The sequence below is a fragment of the Cyphomyrmex costatus genome, unplaced genomic scaffold, assembly GCF_001594065.2.
Source record: "Cyphomyrmex costatus isolate MS0001 unplaced genomic scaffold, Ccosl1.0 scaffold82, whole genome shotgun sequence".
Classification (NCBI taxonomy): Eukaryota; Metazoa; Arthropoda; class Insecta; order Hymenoptera; family Formicidae; genus Cyphomyrmex; species Cyphomyrmex costatus.
Window position 1 is genome coordinate 266,224 of NW_017280397.1, and position 10,352 is coordinate 276,575.

Genomic DNA, 10,352 nt, shown 5'->3' on the forward strand with positions numbered 1-10,352 from the left:
TAATATTATATATTATATAAATCTCTAGAGTCTCTATCTATATTTTACAAAATTCTCTTACATTCCTTTTATTTTAAGTAATTCTTACGAAAAATTTGAAAGAATATTTTAGATTATTGTCTATGTGCATAATGAATTTTTTATCTATTAATTCCTGTGCTGATGAATAATATAATATAACTTTTTTCGAGAATTACTTTATACTTATTTTTTGTTGCAAAAAAACCGATATAATTCAACACAATCTTTTCATGGAAAAGTATACGAAAAAATCTATAGTTGAAATAAATCAGTAAACTTAAAGTTGTTTTTCTGACAAGCAGTTTAATAAACTTTTTTTAAATAATGTAAATTTATATAAATGTTAATATTTTTTAAATAAAATTATTGTATCTGTAAAGAAAATATAGTTTATTCGAAAAATTAATTAAATAAGATGCTTCATATATTTAAGCAGTAATGTACTTCCAACATCATTTTTAACATCTTTTTTAATTATTCGTTCATTGTTTTTCATTAATTAGGAAAAGAGTTATAAATACAAATAAAATAAATAAATTATTACATTAGAAGCATGTTTAACTATTAGTTTTATACGCGTACAAACAAAAGACAGAAATTGAAGTTGATGCTCCGAAATGATGTGTTGAAAGATTTTGCAAAACTCGTTAAGAATTTTAAGCCTCGTCACTGCGCTCTTTCAGCCTAAATGTGGATATCTCCGTCGAAAAGACTTCGCCGTTGCGACGATATTATTATAGTAAGAGATTTCGTTCAATCGCAGAATAAATGCAACCGCGACGCGACTCCTTTTCCGTTTTTGACGATCGGTTTTAGTCTATCATCGAGGGCGCATCTTATCATTCCTGGGTTGATGGCACGAATAGCGTGCCATCAGACCCTTCAAAATTGGAGAGGGGCCTCAAATTCCTTTTTATATACACACCTCTTTCATTGTTTCTTTTATATACTGATCCCCTCTTCTTTTCCCATTTACTATATTTTTAGTCGTTACGAGAAGATTATGCTCTAGAATAGACCTCCGTGCGCAATCGTTTGGAATGTTTCCTCCTCACTATAGAATCATGTGTAACATGGGAAACATCACGAGAGAATTTGTCTGCTTTTCGCAGAATTTCTTCTCGATTACAATTGCTACGGGAATATAAGTCCAAGGTAGAACGTGCATAACTTTGTTCAATTGACACTTCCCTGTCATTAAGACTTTCTCACAGTACGTTTCGCCTTCCGTTTTTTCGTATCACTTTCCTTCCATCGGTATGAAAATTAACGAATTGTACCAGTGACTCTTACTTTCTTTCGTGCCCAAGGAACGTGAGAGGATGTGATGAAGATGTGGGTGTTGAACGAGCGTTAATTAAATTGTGATGCCACCATATCTCGCGGCACTGCTGAGTCACGGGGCTCGGCACGCGGCCAAGTTTGTGATTTTATAAATACTTAAGGACGTTTACGACGTGAGATGAGCAAGATCGCAACGAGACAAAGGAAACAGCACATTGATTAGATCAAAGAGAAATATGGGTAGATAGAGAAAAAAAAAGAAAAGAGAGAGAGAGAGAGAGAGAGAGAGAGAGAGCGAGAGAGCGAGAAAGAAAAAGCTTACCTATCATCTGTCGTAAGATCGTCAGCATGTATACCTCTAGATCGTAAGGCCGTAGTTTATTAGCGCATAGGATAGGCTAGGGTTCGACCCTGTATAGGAATCTCTTTGTTGATACTTATTACTACGAAAACCCGGTGAGGTTGCTCGCAGGGACGGACAAGAGCCGCCTCGGAGAGCGTTACGACTGCTGCGAATCGAAGGTGTGGAGATTTACACGAGCGAGTGTAAAAGCGATAAGGGGTGCGGAGACGCGGTGCAATAGCGAGGCTCGCGATTAATTGAATAAGTACACGCGAGTCGAATGCATGCGTGAAATAATGGGGAGTGAGAGAGAGATAGAGCGAATGAGTGAGCGAATGAGTGAGTGAATGAGTGAGTGAGAGAGACAGAGAGAGAGAGAGAGAGAGAGAGAGAGAGAGAGAGAGAGAGAGAGAGAGAATATGTGGAAGAAAAAATGATCGTTGAAGAATACAATATTTTCTCGACGTAAATGCGTACGATGTAGATCACTGTAAATTTTCTTTGTTCAAATAATATTTATTGCGTCGTGAGCGAGCCAACGCGTCATTTTACGTGTAAAATATTGTCATTATTATCACTCGAATTATCGCGACTACTGTGTATATTGATTATATAATTACGATTATTATATGATAATGATGCGTGGCGTGTGACGAGTGTAGTGATAAATACGGAACATAGGGCGCGAGTGGATTAGACGAAAATGCGAATATGATGATGATGAGAGTAAGAGAGAACGAAAGAATGCATGTGCGTGCATATGTATGCGTGCGTGCGTGCGTGTTTGTGTGTCGAGTGAGGGCAGGGAATGGAAAGATAGAGTGACAGTGTGAGGACGAGAGAGAATGCTTCCGAGAGATTGAGAGACTAGAAGCAGACCGGAAAAGATGGAGCAGCTGCGTGCGGCCCTCAACAACGGAAGGCCGGAAAAGAACGGAACATAACTTGTATACGTATTTCTTGTAAACTCTAATTCTTCCATCGCGGACTTTAAAAGTATTTATCGACATAATAATAATATTAATATTATTATATTGTAATTATATACGACTGCTGAGAGTGTGACGAACGTAACGCGAGACGATTACGTGGCTGCGACCAACACGACATACTTGTACACCTATTTACACGCGCACACACACACACACGCACATACACACACACACACAATACGCGCGCACGCAATACGTACACACGTGAAAACACGCGTACACTGTCGCAGTAACACTCGAGGAAAGGAACAGCCAGCCGTGCGAATGATACGCTCGAAACGTACCTACCTACTTACAAACACGCAACCACAAAGATATGCATCATGTATACGCGACTCTTGAAACCATTTTACCAGATTTGTCATTATTTAATTATTTCGGTTGTATTTTAAAATGCAATTAAAGCTCAAATAAATATATATGTTATAAACTCTAAAGAATGTACATTTGTCTCGTCTATTTATTTCCTGCCTCTGCGTCGTCTAAATACTCTAAATTATTGAGTAATAATTATTTACCAACAACTCGACGTAAAATATTCAGCACGAATATATACATAAATAAATGTTAATGTTTCATGGGGGGAGATGAGGTGTTATTAATATTTTCCTGTATAAATATTTATAAATATATACTTCTATTTCATATCATATGACAGTTAATTTATGCAACGTCTTTATGTGAAAATCGCTAGGGAACGAGTCACGGACTCTCCGATTGAGAACTCGAGGCGATCCGAGCAACTTGCAACCGACCGACATTGAACATTTTACATATTTCAGGAAACCGGCGCCGCGTCATGAATCTCCATTAATTCTTATTAATTTGAACGATGTACCTATATACGGCGTATGTAAACGTGTCAGGTAAGTGTCGATTTAAAATAATTTGTCACCATGGCGTGTCTTCACTCTTTAAGTAAGTGGTTGACGATTCGACCATTAAGTGTTTAACTAATAACGCGGATTTGCATTATCAACGCGATCGTTAAGTGTAAAACTACTTATCGTTTTCTTTCGAAGGAATGCCTGCATTAATTAGAAATACTGGTATCCATCTGCGTTCGCTCCGTACGTGGCTTATCTCTTCTCCTTCTCAACGATATGGCACTCAAATTTACGTCTGTAAATGCCAGAGAATGAGAGAGAGAGAGAGAGAGAGAGAGAAGGAGAAAGAGACGGAGTCCTTAATATAGCGGGCAAGTCCGGAGTCCGCGCGTACACGCTCGCTAATTCAGTGCCATACAATACCATATCGAATGTATCCGCATCAGTATCAAACTCACCCCCGCGTATGTTAGCCGCAAAGAATAGACATGGTCGGCGGATAAACTAGATAAACCGGTGACTCTGTATACCACATTACGAGCGCACGATTTCGCTTATCAACCGGGAGACGTTTCGCGAGATATCATCTCCCTCAAGGCCGCCGCTCGCCTTCGGACCCTTCGCTGATTCCAACGAATTCCCCGATCATCCCATTCGCCCACCCCTCGTTTCCCCCCGCGTCGACTCCTCCTCACCCACACTGGCTGGATTCGCGCGCGTCGTCTTTACTTCTTCCTCTTTTTTTTTTTTTTTTTTTTCGCCATTTGCAGTGCATAATGATGACTTCGAATCGCCGGATGGTGGTCGCCCAGCCAGCAAATCACGGTGAAGGTCGGTCCGCTGAAGGAGCCGAAGGGAGAACGGCGACAGAGGGGGACACATCGCGCGAGAGAGACAGGGGCAAGGAAGTGGGAGGAAAGGTGCGGGTAGAGGAGCTGTGTACAGAAACCGGTCGGCCACTACTCGTCCTCTTCATAAGAGATACGCCGCATGCCGCAGATACGCGGATACTTTTATTTTAACCGTAATGCGCTAATGAATTGATACAGCGCCGAGCGGCCTGCCTCTCGTTTCCCCGCGCCACCGTTCTCCGCTCCGCTCGCTTATTCCGCAAGGGAGGATCGGCGGCTATGATGCCGTCGCGGGAACGATCTCTCCGAGCGACTCTGGATTCGACTAACGAACGATTAATATTGGAATGAAGCGATTCCCTAAGTGTGCAGTGCACATTTTCAGAGCGTTTATTGAATACGCTTAATGTAAACGCCGGTCTGACATAATTTTTCTGATCGTAGGCCTCAAGATAAATTTTAATTATCTAGTTTAATGTAGTACAGTATATGTATACAAATATACGCACGATATTAAAACATAGCGGAGAAAGAAAAAGAAGATAAGAGAGTGTAGAAAATAAAAATTTTTTAAATATTGAAATAATATTGTGATTATCTCGAGAAAAAGATGAAAAATCGGAGTATGTAACAGTTTTATAATTTACGTTGGACGAACTGCAACGCACATAAAATCCAAGAAATACACGTGATGGGTGTAACCCATAAAATTGGACGTTTAATTTTACGCGAGTCAGTAACGTTTCATATTCTTATATTTAACACACGAAACGTAATATTATACTTAGCAGATTGCGGTGAGTCATCAATGCTCGTAAAACCAGGTAAAAAGATCGCGATTAAGAATCGGACATTGAAATACGTTCGTCCAAATTCGGAGGTAAGCCCATTCGCGAACTCAATAGCGAGGGAAACCGTAAAGGAGGATTTGTGAAGGGCGAAAAAGGGAGCCGATGAGGCCAGTGAAATCCAAGAGAGGAGGGCGGGCGCAAGACGGATGGGTAACGGTAACGATAAAGAATTTAAATCTTGCTCTATCTTAGCGAACGCCCCCAATAAATCCTCGATAAGACACGATTCCACGAGTCGGGCTACTCCAAGGCCTTTGGGCGCAAAACGTCCGTTCGCCGGAAGTCGCGCCCGTTACGCATGGTCAGTGGCGCGTAATTACTCAAGCATAATGATCGCGAGCGGATTTGTCGATCCGAAAGAAGGCAACCGAATGATCCTCTCGCACGAGCGCTAAAACGTTGCGCGCCCGATAATGCGCTTCCAGCGGAAAAAGAACGACGGTTATCGTCGTGCGCGCAATTGCGCGCGAAGATAGCCACGATATATATACTGTAACAAAAACCGTCGGTCGAGCGTACACGCTCTTGGTAATCGCCAGTGCATTCAATTCGAATCGGTGCATCGCCTCTGATTTCCCTATCTAAATCGCCGGGTGCATCAGCCGGCGCATCAATTGGGCGACGTTATCGTAAACATAGAATGTACATATATGCCCGATCCGCGCTCGGATTCGATCGACCATTCGAATAATAATTACGAAGCGATCGACCTCTTCGGTTTCCAAAGCGACCAGAAGAAGAGAGGAGGGGAGGGGGGGGAGATAAGTCGACGATTCAGGACGAAAACGATCAAGCTCCGGCGCGCATATAAGAAGGAAAAGGGTGAAAAGGGGGAGACGAGGTGAAAAAGTGTAAGACAGAAGAAAGAGACAGGAAGAAGAGAAGAGGAGGAAGGTAGGAGGATGAAGAGAAAGAGAAAGGGAGAGGAAAGGAGAAAAGAGGGCTTACGAACCTCACCTACCTATTGCCCGGGGCTGGTAATGAATTCGTCTAATGGGTCGTAAAGAATGCGATCTTATGGAGCGGAGAGGATAAAATAAAACATCGGAGAGAGAGGCTACCGATTCTCGAACGGCCCTTAAACTAACCCTCGTCTTAAAGAAACGAGCCCTCATTCCATCCAACGGTATTTAAACGCTACCGTCGATACACACATTTCCCGCGTGTCGATGAGGACCGCTGTCCTAATAGAAAAGGAAGGCTCTTGCCACTGGACGAGCGAAATCTCGGGATAGAGCAACGTCGATCCACGCAGATGAATATGTGAAAAAGATGACGATATCACTTCAATCTTACGGTATATAGATTGCAGAGAAACGCACGCTTACGCTTTTATAATAGATTTCTCAATAGGAATTACCGTAATATAAACGGATATGAAAGATAGAAGAAGTGATTTCCCTTCGTGTGTGAAGATTCTGAGAACTATATATATAAAATTATTCCGCATGAGAATCGCTGTCGGATATCAGAAGACCGTTGACGATATCGAAATCGGTAATTCTTCGGCGATTGGCTTGCCGATGAACTCAGCAGCCTCCTTCCTTCCTCTCACGGCGTCTGCGGATTCGTTCTTCTTCCTTTTACCGAGATCCACCCGCCCTTTCCGCTCGCCGGTCTCATCCTCGCGGCGCAATCCGCGTCCGCGTAAGCGCAGTTCGTCTTGAACATGTCCCGACGTTTCTGTTCTTTATGTGCACCACGCCAAGAGCTATGGAGATCCCTAGTTACTATCTATACCGACGGTGTGACTTCTCTTTCCCTCACTCTCCCCTCTCGTCCATGTTCGCAAGTATCACCGCCGCGTTGCCGATTCTCGTGTCCCTTTCCGCCACCGATGGGTATATACGGGTACCGGATATCCATCGAAGTCCACGAGACCTCTCTTCGGCCTCCTACCCGTCCTCTCTATCCTACACACACATACATTCGCGCAAACATACGCAAACTCTCTCTCTCTCTCTCTCTCTCTCTACTGTCGACGGTCCCTCCCTGAACGCTCGCGATGTTCGAAAGCGAGAGCAGAGGCATTAGAGAGCCACCAAAAACCAGGAGAGATCCGACGATAGCCCAAGATTTGTAGCGGTCGCGGCCGACCGATAACCAGTGCGCTGGTTGTCCGTGTGCGAAGGACTGTTCGTTCCATACCCACTTCATGCCCGGCCACATCGATGACATCGAGACTTAATCCTCGCCTAGTGGTCATCCTATAATACATAGTTATGTCGTAGGGGAATCGACGACTATCTGCAGCCACTCGTGGCCCAGCTCGGATCTCCAAACGTGGCCCTTGTGCCGATGGTGTACGTTTTACGCGAAAGAGAACTATATTTTATTACAGGAATAAAGGAAAGGAAAAAAAAAATGAAAGACACAGAAAAGATTGCAGAAAAAGGTGATGTATATTTTTTTACATATATTTAATTTAACTAAACTGGTCTATTTTTATTCTGGTTTTGAATAGCGTGTTTCGAAATATTTATACACTGTAATATTTTAATATTGTAGATAAGTGGATTTTATTAATTCTGATATTTAAAGGATATAAATTAAATATAAAATACTCTAAATTCCCCCTCTCTTCCCGTCTCAACGATAATAATAATAATAATAAACGACAAATATGAGTCGTACGCAATTCGTGTCACAGGACAGAGCGCAGAAATAGGAAGACTTTGTAATTATCTGAAGATATAACTCAAAACTTTAAAGCAAAAATGTATAATATATTATACGTATATACCATATATATATATATACTTAAATCTCTCGTGTACTAAATTAATTTTTGCGCTTCGACAATGACTGTGTGTGTGACTCGTGTTTACCGCGTTTCTTTTAGCTATAATTAAACTATTAATGTTCCTAAAAAAAGTTAATATTTCATTACGCACAATGGAAATTTATAAGAACATCGTTAAACTCGTCTTCGTTCGTCTACATATCGAATAGCACGTCAAAGTTGGTTTACGCCGATGCGACGCTACAAGATTCACAGGAGGCGCTGGCCGCGCCGATCCGATTTCAAGAATGGGTCGAGGGAAGAAGACCCAGGTGTTTTTTTTTCGACGGGTACGTCTTTCGAGGTGGCTGCGCGCAGGGATTTTAATCCTGTTACTACGTGACTCTGGCGGCGGATGATGAAGATGTCAGTTGGCCGAGAACGCGTGGGAGAGCCAGCTGGATATGCCGCGCCTGGCCGGTGGGTGTTCGCACTCTCGTCGTGCGTTCTGTTCACCAAGTTTCTACCCATCTCCCTCTCACTCTTTCTTCTTCCCTGTTCTCTGCTGTCCTTTCTTTCATCCCCCCCCCTCCCTCTCCCTCTCTCTCTCTCTCTCTTTCTTCCTCCCCTTCGTTTCTATCTCTCAGCTCTCTGCTTTTTTTGTTTCTTCGTTCCCCTTCATTCCCCCCTTCCCCCTCCCCTCCCTCGTCTCGTTCCAATTTAGTTTCGTAAGATACGCGCGATCTGTACATCTACTTTACGACGGTCGCACGTGCATACTAAGAGGGCCCCCGCAAAAAGAAGTTGCGCTTAAGGGTAAGGCGCGCCTGATCAGGTAAGCTACTATCTGAGTAAGACGCGACTGCCTCGTTACATTTGTTCTTCACTTTACACAGGCCCCGTGTACCGTGAACAACAGGCTTAAGTTCACGTCGCAATAATAAAAATTCCGCAACGACGCACACACCGCGGAATCGTGCGTGGCATTTGCATTTCAGATTAGCGGATTTTATGTCCCCCGACTGCTACGACTGTCTTTTCGTCATATGTAGATTATGAGTCACGATCAATCGGCCGATTTTTCGGTCCAAACTTTGTCCTCGCTCTCTCGCGACAAATAAAATAGCGACGTTCAGTGCGCCGTCCATACGAGAATTTCGATTTCGATCAGTACGATTTAGTGAACGGGGACACGTGTTAAATATCGAAAGGAATTTATGATCAGACAAAATAAAAAATGTATTACATCATTTTTAAAAGTAAAAGAAAAAATGAAAGAAGGAAGGCCTTTGTTTGGACCAAACCATAAAATCGTTTTCGAACGATCGCGTCGATCAAAGAATAAAAATAAAAAAAATATAAAAAACGAAGATTTCGTGGGCAGTGATTAACGATGCTTTACGCTTTACGCCTGTCGGTGCGTCGCTTCGTCAAATATTCGGGTTAGCATAACATCGTAAAATACCTCGACGTAAGCACAGCAACACCGCACGACGAGCACTTTGCACGATATCCGCGTGAGTTACGCGCTTTCTACATCAACCGTGAGATCGAAAATCGCGGCGGGATCGTTGTAAATAAATAGCTGGCTGACGACCTCACAACTCCTCTTCGTTAAACATTTGCGTTGGCACTGGCGCAGAAATTCATCGCGAATGCCTCGTCTCGAACTTATAAGAAACGCGATAAAATAAACACGCGTGTAACAGAGAAGCAATTCTGCGATTTCTAATTACCGTGCACTCCCTAAATTTTATAGCGCAACCATTAATGCTCTATCGTATCAATCGCTTTTCCTCAAGTCGTGTTTAATTGTTGAAAGATTTTACCACATCACGGTACATTGATAAACTTATACATAATAAATGTAAAAAGTAGGTATATTTAGAGGACTCTTATAAAAATTCTTCGTACATTTTTCAAAATTATTACAAATAAACATTAATTAACAATTTATTTATGCATAAGTACATTCTGCGTACTAATATAGATAAAAGAGCTGTTGACGAAAATAATCATAATTTTTAATTCATGAAAAATTAAATTTTCTACAGCAAAGAATATTTTTGTATACGTCCAAATAACACAATTTTTCATTTTTGCTTATTATTAAAATAATATATATTTTTTAATTATTACACCTTTAAGCAAACCAATTTTGAAACGTATATAATACACTTTATTTTTTATTAATAAATTACTAATTAATGTTTACTCATTAAAAATCATTTTTTTTTTTAAAGCGTATCTCTCCTTTATACTTCTTGCATTCACTGCATATTGCAAATAACATAAAGATGAGATTACGTTAATCAACACTGCTGAAAATATTTTCTTGTTACAGTATTTGTAAATAGCCACATTCACGAACGTTATTAATATAGTACAGAATATTACAATACAAGAAAAAATCAAGGCTGGATGTAATAACCGCGAGAAATGAATGTAAGTGCGCATGTGT